At 38.1% G+C, this 15,151-nt stretch overlaps 1 long non-coding RNA gene across 1 annotated transcript in view; it reads left to right on the top strand.

The window, feature by feature from the left end:
* Positions 1–2,569: 2,569 nt before the first annotated feature.
* The window catches only part of LOC136563052 (uncharacterized), a 64,035-nt gene continuing 51,453 nt past the window's right edge, over positions 2,570–15,151 (top strand). Inside the window, exons 1-2 of the long non-coding RNA XR_010784594.1 lie at positions 2,570–3,297; positions 11,529–11,655. This is a non-coding gene — a long non-coding RNA (uncharacterized lncRNA). The remainder of the gene's footprint in view (positions 3,298–11,528; positions 11,656–15,151) is intronic.

Here is a 15,151-nt window from a genome sequence, read left to right on the forward strand (position 1 = left end):
TCAAACTCTGCTGATCGTAAAAGCTTGCTTTAACTTTTGTTTCAGCTATTTGGAAATGGAAAATACATAATATTCCTCTCACATTCCCCTCACATGAAATAAAGATGCCAAATATTTTTTCAGGCGTGTCTTACCATCTGCTTCAACAGCAATTAGCTCACCAATTGGTGTGGGACAAGTTTCATTAATAGAGGGTGAAAGCATGCAAAAAGCCTCCAAACTCAAAGAGTGATGCAGGGATGCTCTTTATCTTTCTCTGGCATTAGGTAGGAAGGGCCTGTGATGCACTGCTTTGCAGGAGTTGGAGACACTTAAAAGAAGTGGAAAGACAAACCAACATACTGAATCCCCCATATTACGGATTTATTTTTTTAAGTATAGTAAAGACACTAAATATGGCAATTGTATTAATATTCCTGAGCCAAAGAGTGAGATTTATAGGACTTGTGGGTCAGGACAGTGGTTGCCTCCCTAGCCTGCTTCCTGTGAGATCTGAGCTGATGTTGTTGCAAGGGTGGTGGGAGAGAAGCCAGGACTTACCCTCTAAGGATTTAATTTGGAAAGCCTTGTAGTTGGGATCCCCTCCTATCTATCTATCTATCTATCTATCTATCTATCTATCTATCTATCTATCTATCTATCTATCTATCTATCTATCTATCTATCTATCTATCTATCTATCCTTCTGCAGTATGGGACTTTCCAGCTTGGGGCTATCCAGTCCTTGAACTCTCTATGATCAACAAATCCTTGTAAAACATACAGGTCCAGCTGCTCTGCTCTGGTGCTTTCCAGCAGAGAAAGAACAAACCTTGAGGATAGTGGAAAATGAGCACTGTTTGCTTCCTCTGCTTCTCCTGACTCCAGGGCCAGTGTAGGAACAGTCACATCCCTCTTCCTGGAGGAAGATGGGCCAAACTGCAGATGGGCCAAACTGCAAACCCAAAGAAAGGGTGTAGACTATTACTGTGGGATGTAGGTGTAATATCTTAAAAATGCTGGTGCCTGTAGCATGACTGAAAAACTGGGCTGTGGCATCAGAACACGAGTTGTCCGCTAAAATGATTTTGTTACCATGATATTGCCAGTCCTATAGGCAACCCTTCCTGCCAACCATTTCCTCCTTCTCATTGATCTGCAGTAATTTTTTGGTTACTTTTTTCGTTACTTTAAATACTTTCGGTTTCTTTGCTTACCTTGAATTATTTTTTGGTGTTCCATTGCGTTAAAGTTGAGGGGTATTCGTAGCGTTCACAGGTTGGGTTCAATTAATTCCTTCATACTTCTTTTCCCAAGGTTATTCCATTTTTGAGAACCACTCTAGAACACGTGCAAATTGAGCATGGATAGAGACATCTCTTGCCAACAAATCTGTGCACTTGGTTCTTTCCATGGACTGTGGTCTGGAACTTTGCAAGCCTTTAGAATCTTTCCTGGATGAGCCGTTCTGAATTATTCACCAATATTTTTTTGGAGCTGGAGTGAAAATAAACATGAGCTTGAAATGCTGGGTACCAGCTTAAACCCAGACATCCACTATGTGTGCCCAGAACTGAGAGATTTAATTTGGCCCCTTTTAGATTATGATCCTGTGTCACAGTGAGGTTTTTAGTCTGAATGGCATGCAGTGTGATACTCATGTAAATATAAATACAGCAACTTAGTGCTTGTAATATATTTACAGCCTCCTATTCATTCCTAGTGACATTTTCCTTTTTGGCTACAGTGGGAGAAGATGTGGCCTTTACTCTTGGAATTGGTTTGGTACCTTCTGATGGCAACAAAACCTGCAGATATAGAAGCATGATAAATGCTCAGACATGAGGGTGAGAAATTAGTCCATTTCCAAGCAATCTTAACATCTGCTGGAATGAGCAGAGTTTATGTGGGTTGCACAATTTCAGCCACTGTTCAATTTCATAAAAGCAGACCCATGATTTTTCTGTCCTCAAACACTTGATAGTTTTGGCTAAAAAAGTAGGCCTGCTGCCAAAACGTGTTCAGGTTTTCAAAGTGTCTAATTAACAACAAGGATTGGTTATTCCTGGAATGAAAAGTATGTAAGGCAAAGAAAGCAATCACCTGGTCTGGTGCTGAAAGGGTTAATGAGGAATTAAGGAGAAGGAAAAAATAAAGGCTTCTAGAGTTGTGTTTAATTTTTCAGTCTCTTTGCTGTCTGCCAGTCCTTTATGTGAATGCTAAAAATTTCATAAAAAAATTAAAAATGCATTTTATAGACCAATTTAAGAAACTGAACATGCAATTCTAAGTTTGGAAAATTGCACTTCTATTTTCTGACAGAATCTTACATTTGTGACTAAGGGAAAACTTGATTATTTCAGTGAATTGCTGGAGAAGTACATGTGAATCTCACTTTATCCATTCTCACCCTGACAGATTGACTTGGAAACCATCAGTTTCAAAGAAGGTAAAGGTATCAGATGAGTTCATATGCAACAGATGGGTTTTCTGGAGAAAGCCTCAGATGTGATAAACTTTCAGAAAAATTTTGCATGACTTGCTGGGGAAAAAGTGCCTTTGTTGTGAATGTCTGCTGGTCCCACCGAAGCTGATGCTACTTTGGGGATTCACTTCAGCTGAAATTAGGACTTTGTTTATAGACCTGTGTGAGCATTGAAGATGAAGACACCAATCATTAAAGCTGTGTCAGCGTCTCAGCAATGAATTGATGTTCTTTTTGGCTAAAGTTCAATGTTCTTTGAATGAAAATCCTTGATTTACATTTCTCAACTATTCATGCGGGGCTATTAAGCTGATGTCTTGCTACTGTTTGTGGAGCCACCGAAGAAACAAGCAAAAAGGAAAAAAAATGCCATCCGAACAACAACCCATGGAAAATATTGATTTAAGCTTGGTGGCTGCTGTTGAATGTGCTTGTCGTTCCCTTATGCAGCCACAGAACACATTGGCATTGCAGGTAGGCTGTCTGACAGCTTCCTTTCAAAGCATTGCCAAACCTGCTTCGTGGATTAGTCAACAACTGTTTCCTGAATTGTGCTCGCACCTGTTTCCTCTTCTTCTGGAATAAACAGTTTTATCTGAAAAAGCATTGACAAAGGCCAAAGTTGCACCCCCAGCCTGGCCAACGTGATATAAGGGAAATCACATTTTCTTGGTGTTCGTAGAATGAAAGTAGCAGCTGTTACCATGGGAATAGTCAATTTATGAAAGAAGAAGTTTTGAGGAGGCTGAACATTACCACTAATCGAAGTGATTGCAGTCAAGACAAAAGGTTAATGTTCAAGATCTGCTAATTAGGAGACAGCTACTTTTCTGGTAACGTGAGGATGGATGCAAATGAATTCTGTTTGATAAAAATGCTGTTGTCCTGGCTAATCCCTTGAATTTATTATTTTGGATACAAGGATTAAATTCATCCCTAGTATAGTATCCACTGATTTGTTTTCAAGTAAGTGTAAACTTAATGGGTATAAACAGATACTATTTCCTGGAAAGGTTCTTTCAAATACATTCCTATAAAGTATTTTAAAGGTTATTACTTCTCATTCCCTTTTTGGAGACATCTTTCTGTGTTTTGTTTTGTATTTTGCAACTACTGATGTCCTCTCTGTCCTTTTCTCTCTGCTCAACACATTTTCTAGGGTGTAGAAATTACTATGGTTCTTCAGATTTCTCCTTAAATGTGCTAAAAATGTTATCAGCAAAAAGGCTTTTTTATTCTGCTGCACTCCCTCTATTGACTGACTGTGCCAAGACAAAGTGAATAATATAGTAGTCGTCATCTGCAAACAGAAATGTTTGGGCCAGATCATCTCTGCTCATATGAAGTGCCAAATTTTCACTCTCTTCAGGAGAAATGCATCTCTGCACAAGTTCTAAAAATACAGTTTCTGTTAAATTTCTCTTTAGGGCACCCATCTGACATACTTCTTTTAAGAGCTAATAATTTAGAACAATTCTCCAGTTTGCCCTGAATTATTTCACAAAATAATCCTTATTAATTAATTATTTAACAAAATACTTAATTATTATTAACATCATATTTGTGTGAGCCCTAGCTGTTTAAATAATCTTGGGCTCTTCATTCTTCTATTTATTTTCACTTGCAAGTAGCCTGCATTATCGCAAAAGCCTTTATCTGTGTAATTAGTTTTACATGGATTTTGTAATGAAAAGTGGATGTGAAAAAAGGAATGGTGTGTTGGATATGTCCCCCAAAATGAAACCAGTACCATCAAAGCAGTGATAATGTCAGTACCACACTAATGATGGAAGAGCTAAAGGACACTCTGTGACCAGTGGATGCAAGCAGTGGATCCATGCAGTTGTAGAGGGTGTTACAGCATGTGATACTTCCAGCTGTGTATTAACCTCTAACTCCAAGGCTGTAATTTTGCCCCCACTCTTCTATCTGGAAGAGTGTTTGAGAAACTCATAGCTGCTTCCATTCTGTACAGCCTAGATGAGTGTGTGGCATGCACACTGCCTTCCCTGCCTTGCTCTTGTTGCTCCTTCAATTAGATAATACTGCTTCTACCTGGAGGTATCCTCCTCAAGGCATTTTTAGGGAGCAGTTATATGCTTAGTTAGTTCTTCTCTTGCTGTGCTAAACAGGTCAGCTCTGTTGGTGTCTTTGGATGGGAAATCTTCTTGTCTCCCAGGTTCTACTGGAAATCCCCATTCTTATGTTCTATGGCCTCATTTGCCTTTTTCATCATGTTACCTGTTTTGTCACTCTCTCATTGACAACTGTAGTCCTCGTTTGTCCTTACTGGGTCATCTCCCATGTTACATTTTCATTTTCTGCCCCAGGCCTTGTTGCTTTCCCCATTTCTTTGGCTCACATCTTCAAGGCGCTTGTATTGCTTCACTACTCTACTGATATTAGAATGGGCAGGTACTCTTCTACCTAGGTCACAGTGATCAAGAGCTATGGAAGGACAAGAGTAGCCCCAGAATGGATGCTGAAGACCCATTGCTAATCTTAATTGATTTTATACATCCCTTCTTAATGGCACTTACTTGCTATTATTTCTCCCTTAGCTGTTTTTTAACTATGCAAAAAGTCTTAGTCCTCAGATTCCTTAATAGCGTATAACATGATGTCAAATGCATTACTAAAGTCCTGAAAGATGAGACCTATTACACCTAGTTTGTTCACAAAATCTTTTACCTTATCTAAGAAAACTATATGGATAATTTATATGGTGTCCTCTTGCTAAATTGCTGTTGCACTTTATCCCATTTTTCATTTACCTCTGTGTCTTTATGTATTGTCTCTCTCAAAATGTATTTTAAAGCCTTTCATACTAATGAGGTCCAATGAAATAGCTTGTAATTTCCCAACTGCCATCTCCTCTTATTTTTCTTCACTGATTTTTTTTTGTAAGTAAAGAAACTATATCTACTATTTTTCAGTTTCACTCCCAACTAGACGGTGCTATTAAAAATATTTGTCACTGAACCAGCATTACACGTGAGAGGAATTTTTAGATGTGTGAGATGGTGATTAATCAGACTTCAAGCATTTAACTCTTTGAATTGAGTTTTTTGCCAGCTTTGGTAGTTTCTATTTGCATATCCACATTCTTATTATTCGCCTTATCTTTGTCTGTAAATTTAACCTAAAAATTTCTGATTGAAAACTGGGGGAATATACTTACTTGAGGCCTTCCTTATGTTGTCTTTAATCTCTTTTCCATCCTTCCTCCACAGTGGCACAGCATTTTTTCTTGGTGTTTTTTTTTTTTTTTTTCCCTATTTATACTACCAAAGAGCCTTTTACTATGTGCTTTAATATTCTTTGCAGGACAGAAATCAGTTAAGTTCACGGGAGTTCAAACTTTATCTTTGTACTTCCTGACTTCTCAGAAGTTTCTAGCTTGTGGACAGTACTTTTGGCATTGTGTGAACTCTGCTTATTTCCAGTACCTCCATTTTTTTGGTTTCTGGCTGCAGTTTTGTAAAAGCTATTGTTCAATTTACTGTATTGTTCTCTTTTCTGTATACAGAATAGGCATAACTCGAGAGAGTTTAAATGCCATTTTTATTGTCATTTTACAATGCTTTACTATGTTAGTGCAATTCTTAGTTCCCCTGCCTACCTTTCTTCTCTCTTATATGAATAATCCTACTCATGTCAGAATCAAAGCTATGAAGATTATTTGTGAGAGAAAAGGGTTGCAGATTAGGGTCTACATTCCTTGAAGTACTTTCACCAGGTACAGCATTTTTTCACAGCGGTGGCTTTTTTCGCTGTGCTGTAAAAGCTGTTTAAGAGATACACATGCAGTATCAAAAGGAATGCAAAATGTTTTGGAAGATGAAACTGCTTGGAAACTGAAGAATGCAGGGATTTGTTCAGGTGCCCAGTATTTCTCTAATACCCTTTTTGCCAATCGACTCATTTTTTATTTCTGTCTTTTGTGTGTTATTAGATTTTGGTTTGGCATGCTGGTGATTTGCAAATGTACAAGTACTGTTCTGAGTGCTTGGGAAAATGGCCTTTCACAGAACTAAATTGTTGCCTGAAAAAATCTTTGGTAACTACTTATTGCTTGGATTTTTGTTAAGTCTCAAGATGTGTCATAGCTGAGTTTCACTAACAGTAGAAAAGCATATTTAGCAGCTGACTGTGCCCCAAAGAGCTTGCAACTGAAATATATAAAATACATTCAGCACCAAGGGAAGCAAACATCATTTTCATGGTTACTGTGAAAGGTGAGAAGAAGCCAGTGTCACTCACCTGGGGCACAAACAGTAGCTGCACCCAGTCCCCTTGATTTCTCAATCTCTCAGTAGCAGGAATGTTTTTTCTTATTTTCATCTACTACAGTTGTTAGTAGGAGTAGGAAATTTCAGTAGGATACTGGGAATAAAAGGAGACAAATTTTCATTTATCTTCCTATGGTTTCACTTTAATAATCTATCGCCATACACAAAGCAATTGGTAAAAGTAGAAAGTGTGGTATGTTCTCCACTGCAGCCATTGCATTTTGTAGCCAATCCAGAGGGATTATGCATTAGCCATTAATCTGTTATAGGGAGGAGGCAGTGGATGGGTCAAAACCCAATTTGTCTGTTAATTTGCAAATATTGAGCAAAAGAGATGAGCAGGCTGAACAAAGACGTAGATGACAATGCAGAAAATATTTTTTGGTATTTTAAAAGCTTTCTTTTGAATTGAGTCTATTCATAAGTAATATGATGCACAGTTCTGAGAAGATATCAGAAAGTCTCTGCAGATTTAGATTTTCAGATTATCTGGTGAGCTGCACAAATGTGACCTGAATTATGACTCTCCTGTGGTTCCTACTTATGAATCCTTTTTCCACTACAAATAAATTTTGAAATATATTTAAAATAATGAGTTAATGAAAAAAGAGGGTTTTTTAATGGACACAACTACTTTGAGTAGTGTAACTTTTTGCTGTGGGAATGAAAAAAAAAACTTCTTCAAATCTCTTTTGTATGTAACTACATCCATTTACTTCAGCAGCATCAGTGAATCTAAATTTGACTGATAAAAGTCAGCTAGAATGTCACTTCTGTGAGTGTGTGTCAGAAAGATTCAGGAGAGGTTAGTGAGGAATCTGTATGTGTTTCAGTACTTACCTGATATGTCATCTTCACATCAAAGCAGGATCCTGGGCTATAGAAAAAAATGGAAGCAGAATTCTGTTTTGAAGTGTGTCATTCCATGTATGTACACAGCTATTACTTCCCTCTCAGGCAGTGAAACAATGTACTCTGTTTAGAAAGAAATAGGTTTTTGTATAACTGTAATTATGAAGAAATTCCTTTCTGTCAGGGTGGTGAGACGCTGAAACAGGTTGTCCACGGAGCTACAAACATGGCAGTGTTCAAGGCCTTCAGCAGCCTTGTCTAGTGAGAGCTGTTCCTGTCCAGGGCAAGGGTGGGGTGGGACTAGATGGTCTTTAAGATCCTGTCCAACACAGACCATTCTATGCTTCATTCTATGATTCCATGATTTCCAAAAAGAAGAACAACAAATCCCGTAGAAGTGCTTGCATAATGTTATATTAAGGAATTTCAAGGAAAATGTGATCAAGATGGTACTCAGACTATGAATAGAATTTCAGGCACCACCACAGTGTTGCAAAGAGTCCTATAAGAAGGTCTCCTCTGGCACCAGTGTTGCAGTTACTCACCAGCAAATCTTGTGCTCAGTAATTCATTTCAACAGCAACAAAAAAATACAAATAATTTCATCACTGATAATGTTTTTTCCTCAGTTTCTTTTCTAAAACAATCAGCACAAATCTTTGTTCTCTTATTCTTAGTGTTTTGAGGTTTGTTTTTCGTTTTGTTTTTTGGTTTTTTTTTTTTTTTTTCAGGGAAGAAGGTGTTCAAACAATTGGAAACTTTTCAATCGAGAATGTGGAGATAATAGGTTAAATAGGGCTGATAATTCATGGTAAGGGAAATTTGCTCCTTCCCGTATCTGTGCTTGTTTTCTGAACAATATTTTCAGGAAAAAAGGATCTTAGCCTTAGGATTTGTAGTCCTGAATGAACTTTTCAGGAAAGCAATTTTGATATATCAGGGACAATTTGTTTGTTAACAGGCTGTAAAATAATGGGTGTTGATTTAAAATTCAGAGACACAAAAATAACTGGTTTAATTTTTGGATGCATAAAATATACAGATTGCTAGTTGAAAAGAAACCCCCTACCATTTCTTTCAATGCTTGTCTGTTAAAAATGAAGCATATTTTTGACTTGGCTTATATGCCTATGTTGATTTTTCCGAGCTCTGGAGCATGAGCTGCAATACAAATAGAATGGCATAGCTATTTACCCAGCAGTTGTCCAGACAAACTGACCTGATTAAGGTGAAGATTTTTCATTGCAGCAGTTTTCTATAGGTGTGTTAGGATATTTTTAGTGAAAGGGCATGTTTTTGTGCCGGTTTATTTTAATAACTCCCCCTCCCCAGACACCAAACAGTCAACTTAAACATTTATTACATATTTTAATTTAAATAAGTCTCCATAGTGCCTTCTGAGTATGACAATTTAGATGCTTATTGCTCCTGTTCTACTTAGGGGCCTGTTTTCCTGTTTGGACTTAGTGCTCCATGACATGCAACTATCTCTGCTTTATGGCTGTGGACATAGCCTATTCTGTGATGAATTGAGGGAAATACAGCCTAGTAGTGTAGCTACACAAGGGAATGAGAATATGAGTCACTCAAACTTTAATATCTGTGAGTGCCAAAGCTTCTATTTAAAGCTCCCCTGGAAAACTTAATTCTTTTCTGCAAGAGGAAAAAACCTGAAAATATTTTTAATTACCTCTAGATAGCTAGTTTTTGTTTACTGTTGAATACATATGGTGACTTTGGTAAAATTATTCCACAGGATATAAGTTTAGTATTTTAGCTGTGCAGAAACCTAATACTGTGAGTGAAAGGCTCAGTTTGAATTTTTGTACAAATGATTTCATCTGACAGGTGGAAGAGGAGGGTGATTTTAAGTCAGCGGCATGCTGGGCTGTTGGTATTCTTCAGCCATACTCTATTTGTGCAGAGAACTTTTTTGTTGATGTCTCTATTAATACTCTCTCTCAGTTCGTAGCATTTGATACAGAAAGCATTTTTTCACACAAGTGTTGTGCATGTGCTGTGGCCCACACAACTGAAATTCATCTGTGAACTACAGTGTCAGCTTGACATCAATTACTGTCTGTGGCTCCAGGATAGGTATCTTTAAGCATCAAGCAACAAGCAGAAGTTATATTTCAAAGCCTTGAAACCTGGTCTGAAGCTGCTGGTCTGAAAGCTCTCATCCAATTTGGATGGTATTTTCTCAGTTTGGATTACTTAATCAATGCTCTGTTTTCACTTCATTGGCAAAAAAATAATACAAAAAGAAAGCTTCTCCATTAACAAATCATTTGTCATTTCCAAGCTGGCAGCAGAGGTCTGTGCAGTCATGTCTACTGAGCTGCGAAATCTTTATGTCTTCTCCTCTTTGGAGAATCATTAGGTTTAGAATCACTCGCCTCTACAGGGCTGATCAGGATGGCTTGTTTTAAAACACGTCAAAAATGTTGGGCAGCAGCTTGTTAAAAACTTCCACATTATGGATCATTCTGATTGACTGGGCATAGTTTAATACCAGTTTTGTGATTATTTTTCACACAGGTTGCAAAGATGCTTACGCATCCTAATTGAGACTTTAGTCTGGACTTGGCACAGAGATATAGTGCATCTAAGCTCTTCCAATTTTTCTTCATATTAATCCAAAATATATTTATTGTCTCTCTGTTAATTTGAAATCTGAGTAACTGTTGCTCAGTGCTATTACAAGACCTTGCCCAGAGAAGTTTTGAATGCCCCATTCCTGGAAAACTTCAAAGCCAGGTTAGATGGGGGCTTAGAGAAACCTAATCTACTGGAAGAGATTAGGTCTCTGCCCATGTCTGAGGGATTGAAACTCGATGATTTTTAAGGTCCCTTCTAACCCAAACCATTCTATGGTTCTATGACTCTGTCACTGTTGAGAAACTGATTTTCAGAAAAGCTGTTTGCCCACATCTTCATTGTCTTCAGCTCAAGTGTCACTGCTTCTAAACACCAAAGCTACACAGTGAGCCTAAATCTCTGCAAGAGACTGTGAACTGCAGCCCAGCCCTCAGCCCATCACATCAGACCAAACCTGGTTGCCAAGGGTTTGTGTCCAAGCACAGAACAAATTATGTGTGTGCATATTCCTGTACCCACCCTGACTTCCATCCAGTAACCTTCAGTACATCATAATTTTATCCTGGTGTCTCATCTGCCTTAAGACAGTGAGTGACCTTGACTTGGAACAGGTACGGAGCAGGCACACGTTTCAGCTGATAAAGCCTCTGGCAAAGGGGCAGGTGGGGAAGCCTGTGGAAAACCTCTGTGCCAGAATTAATTTGAACTTAATCCTTTCATGACTGCAAGGTGGATAGGAGATGGAGGAGAGTGGAGCAACCCTCCTCCTTTACTCCCTTTTATTTCAGGGGGTGTAGTCCCTATCAGGGAGAAAGAAGGGCAGTCCCTGTCCCCAGGAAGAGTTTTTTGGGTCTCTGCCTTTGTATGCACCATGTGAGGGTGTGACTTTTCTCTCATTCCTTCCACCATACCACGAAGACAGACTCTTCTCTCCTCGTATAACTAGGTTTTCAGAGCTCAGCAGCAAAAGTGCAGACCTTGTTCTTCCAGAAAATGACATGACATTTTGTTAGTGCCAGAGAGAATTGGACTCCAGTATCCAAAGACTGAATTTAGGTCTTTTTTTGAGCACTGCATTTCAAGTTAAATCATTTTGTTTTCTGACCAATTCATAGTGACAAACTACATGTCTGTTTTCTGTCTTGTATGCTATAAATGCAATTTGATTAGATTATATTTATTGTACTTTGAACTTCAAGTATTTCCTGCAGTTTCCAGGAAAAGAAAGGAAGGAAAAGTAGGAGGAAAATCATGACATAAATTACTTTGGTCTAATTTGTAACTTTCAGATTTTGAGTATTTCTTAATTTGATTTGCAGGTGATGATCGGCTCACAGAATAAATAAATTGGAGAAAGTGCCAAGACTGCACATGCATTTGTTGTGGTATCACTCCCACATGAGGAACCTTCATCACAGTCTTTCTTCAAGTATGTTCTCTCCTGTGGTAAGTTTTTCAGACATATAATCTTCTCCTATGTCAAGAGTTTTCAGCAGAGGGAATGAGATGAGTTCTGAAAAGTCCAGCCCTGGTCCTAGACTTTGTTGTCAGAACTGGAAGCTATAGATAGTAAACCTAGCTGTACTCATGTTAAACACATGCAAGGTTTAGTAAGGCTGTGGAGTGTAGTAAATACCACAGAACTAAATTACAGGTGTTAGTAACTTTAGTTTGTGTTTCCTTTGTCCCTGTGAAGTGGACCACATTTGCACAGGGTGTAAAATTTCTTTACTTGTCTGTTTATGGGAAATTAATTTTTTTAATACTTGCACCTGTATTTTAATTTAAGCCTTTCTGAATTATGTCAGTTCCTCTAAATAACTAAAAAAGACCCTCTTGTCCAATACTAAAAACAAGTAAACAAAAATCCATTAATAATTCTGACAACTAACCTTTGGAATGGAGACCTAATTAGTTCTTATTGAGCTTGGTCCAAAGATCATTGAAGCAATTTGGAGTCTTACCATTAAAGTTAATTGACTTTAGAGCAAAATCCTCAGACACGCTGGTTTAGCAAGCAGTCTCTCTGTCACCAATCAGCATCATCACTTCCAGACAGACAGGCTGTGTGAGCTGTTCTGTTTGACGTTGTTTCTGGTAAGGATGTTGCTTAAGTTGATTATGTCCCTGTGGGCTAATAGAGGACCTAGAAAAAACTTTGTGCCCTGGATACCTGTTTATGTGGCAGTCACCAAAGCCTGCAGGTTTCACACATCCCAGTGTCAAAGTGGAGCTTTCGTCAGAAGTGTCAACATTAACAAGATTTTAAACTGCAGGCAAATATAGAGGATCATTTGATCCTGGCAAGGAACTGTTTGCCTCAGCACTTGTGGGATAATGTAGAGTAAGCAGCAAATCATTGATGAATCTGTAATGCAACACCAGTCCCAGGAGTACTCAGGCAAAATTGCTGCCAAGAAGAAGGAAAGACAACAAAAGTGATTAAATGTAGTGAAGGATTCAGACCTTGGGAGACCTTTAGGGAGAAGCTTCTTATTTTAAGCATAAAGGAAAAAAATAGTACAGAATTATGTGCATAAAGCTTTCATTCTGGCTTTATAAAAACCGTAAGGAACCCACAGATGCTGAATGTTTACTGAACCTTAATTGGCCTGGAATCATTCTTGCAGTTACTCTGGTTTTATGCTTGTGGTAATGTTGACTTCTGGCCATTAGCCACGAGTTTCTAGTGAACTTTTTGCACATTCTACCAAGCCAATAATTCTCATCATTGTTAAGCACTTTACATGCTTGTGCTGTCAATAGACATAATTAATAAACATAGGTAAAAATTTACAGTGATAGAGCAAGGTGCTTGATCATTCCTTGAACATTTAAAACATGTGGAAAATTCACTAACAATATCCAACAATACTTAAATGGGGATTAGAGAACCTCAGTGGAATTGCATTGTCAAAATGGTGTATCACATCTGTCAACACAGAGAGGTGGTCCTTAGCCTTGCATTTCAGTGGATGCCTACTTGCTCCCCATCTCTGTTTTGTCTTGTTGCTGGCTGTCATAGTTCTAATAGAGATCCAATGGGATCTACAGAGGTTTTTCCATAGTAATGGCTGGGACTTGTACTAAAAACCTTGGCACTTGGGAGATCACTGCTCCTTTTCCATCTCTATGGTGTATTCACTCTGGGAACACAGTTCAGTCACTCTGGCCAGTTTTAATAGGGTTGACAGAACTACTTTCTTTGGGTAATCTGCTTCGTGGCACAGCTTTGTTTCCAACTACATTGCTGTACCTGGAAGAAGGGTTCAAATTCCATTTGGTTTCCCAGGTAATTTAACATAACAAATTTGGTTTAGTCAGTTTCAAATGGTGTAGAGATTAAAAAAGAAACCCTCCCTAGCACATTGATTATCCTAAGAGTAGTCCACTCCCTTTGCAAATTTATTTTGAAAACTAAGCAAGGTTATACTGCAATATTAAATACAGTCATCTATTTAGATGAATGCAGATGCAAAGCTCTGGCTAATATCCTTATGAAGTTTAAGTTAAAGTATGCATTCTACCTACTGATACCAAAATACTGAGTTAATGCACCAAAAATAAACATTCATTTAAAGAAAACAAAGAGGCTTTTAAGTGATCATTCTGAAAATTACAATGCCATTTTGCAATGATTTGTGTTGCATGATTTGTGCTTGAAATATTGTTTTCTACTTGCCCTTAAATATGCTTCTCTATTGTTGGATACCTTTTACTTTGCACCAGCTGATTTTGGAGGTAGATGAAGATGAATGTTAGTCTTTCATCAGCTGCAGCAGGGGGGATGTTCTTTGGACTACACTGGGAAAAAAATGATGTAAGGATCTCTAGCTTCATGTTTATATCCAGGCCAGCAGTCATCCAAAGAAATTTGTCTCCTAGGTACCATCAGAAAATGGTACCTGCCTACAGCAGGCAATGTAGATGGGCTTGGCAAGGAGGCCCTGCCTGTACCAATACAAAAGGGCCCCACAAGGCCTTTCAAGTCTGCAGTAAAGCACATGCTCAAGTGATTAGGCAGGAGGCAAGAAGAGAATCAACTCTTCTTTTTATCTGAATTCACACCAAAAAAAAAAAAAAAGGAAAACATTTTCTCTCAGGCACAACCAAGGTGGAAGATGATGTCTTACTGACGGACGAACATGTATTTAGCACCATGATTCATTGAGAGTGTTTGTGCTTGTTTCCTGAGAAATACATGGAGCCTTTTGATAACTCTAGATGATAGCAATCTGCTCTGTGGGCAGATGTGCACATAATAGATGGTGCCTGAGGCATATTTGCCCACATTTGGTGAAATCTCTTGTTTATCTTACCACATGATTTAGTTTTTATTATATTGACTGTCGAGAACAGTATCTTCTTCATGTTGGAAATCACTACCTTATTTATAAGTATACAGATTTTAATAATGCAGTAACAGTAATGTTTTTTTTTTCTAAGTGTATGATAAAAATAATGTCCCTCTTTTCCTGTGGTTGAAGATGCTTTAAAACTGGTGGACTGGTCATACTGATTTTGAAATAATCTATTTTTGCTGTTGTTCCAGATGATGTAAATTAATGGAAAATGGTCTCAGAATCTGGCTAAACAATGCTTTTGCTTTTTTGAGAGTCTATGCACTATATTTAAGAGTCTTGCCCTATGGTCTCAGCTGGGATTTAGATGGGATAATTTCCTTTGAAGTTTTGTTGTTAAGGTTCCAGATCAATACAGGATTTATGTTAGCATGTTTTCAAGTATGCAAGTAGTCCTTCTGAAATCAGTGAAAAAAGTTCTGACTTAATTGATGTCAGTGCCAGAACTCCCACTCACTTCGGAAAGGCCATACCTAATCACATTTTCCAATCGAGTTGTTTTGGGGCAAGAAAAGGGAGGATTGTTCTGTTTATTACCAGTGAATGAAGGGCAGTCATATGTTAAGATTTTATAACAGATA

This window comes from Molothrus aeneus, chromosome 1 (genome assembly GCF_037042795.1).
Source record: "Molothrus aeneus isolate 106 chromosome 1, BPBGC_Maene_1.0, whole genome shotgun sequence".
Taxonomy (NCBI): Eukaryota; Metazoa; Chordata; class Aves; order Passeriformes; family Icteridae; genus Molothrus; species Molothrus aeneus.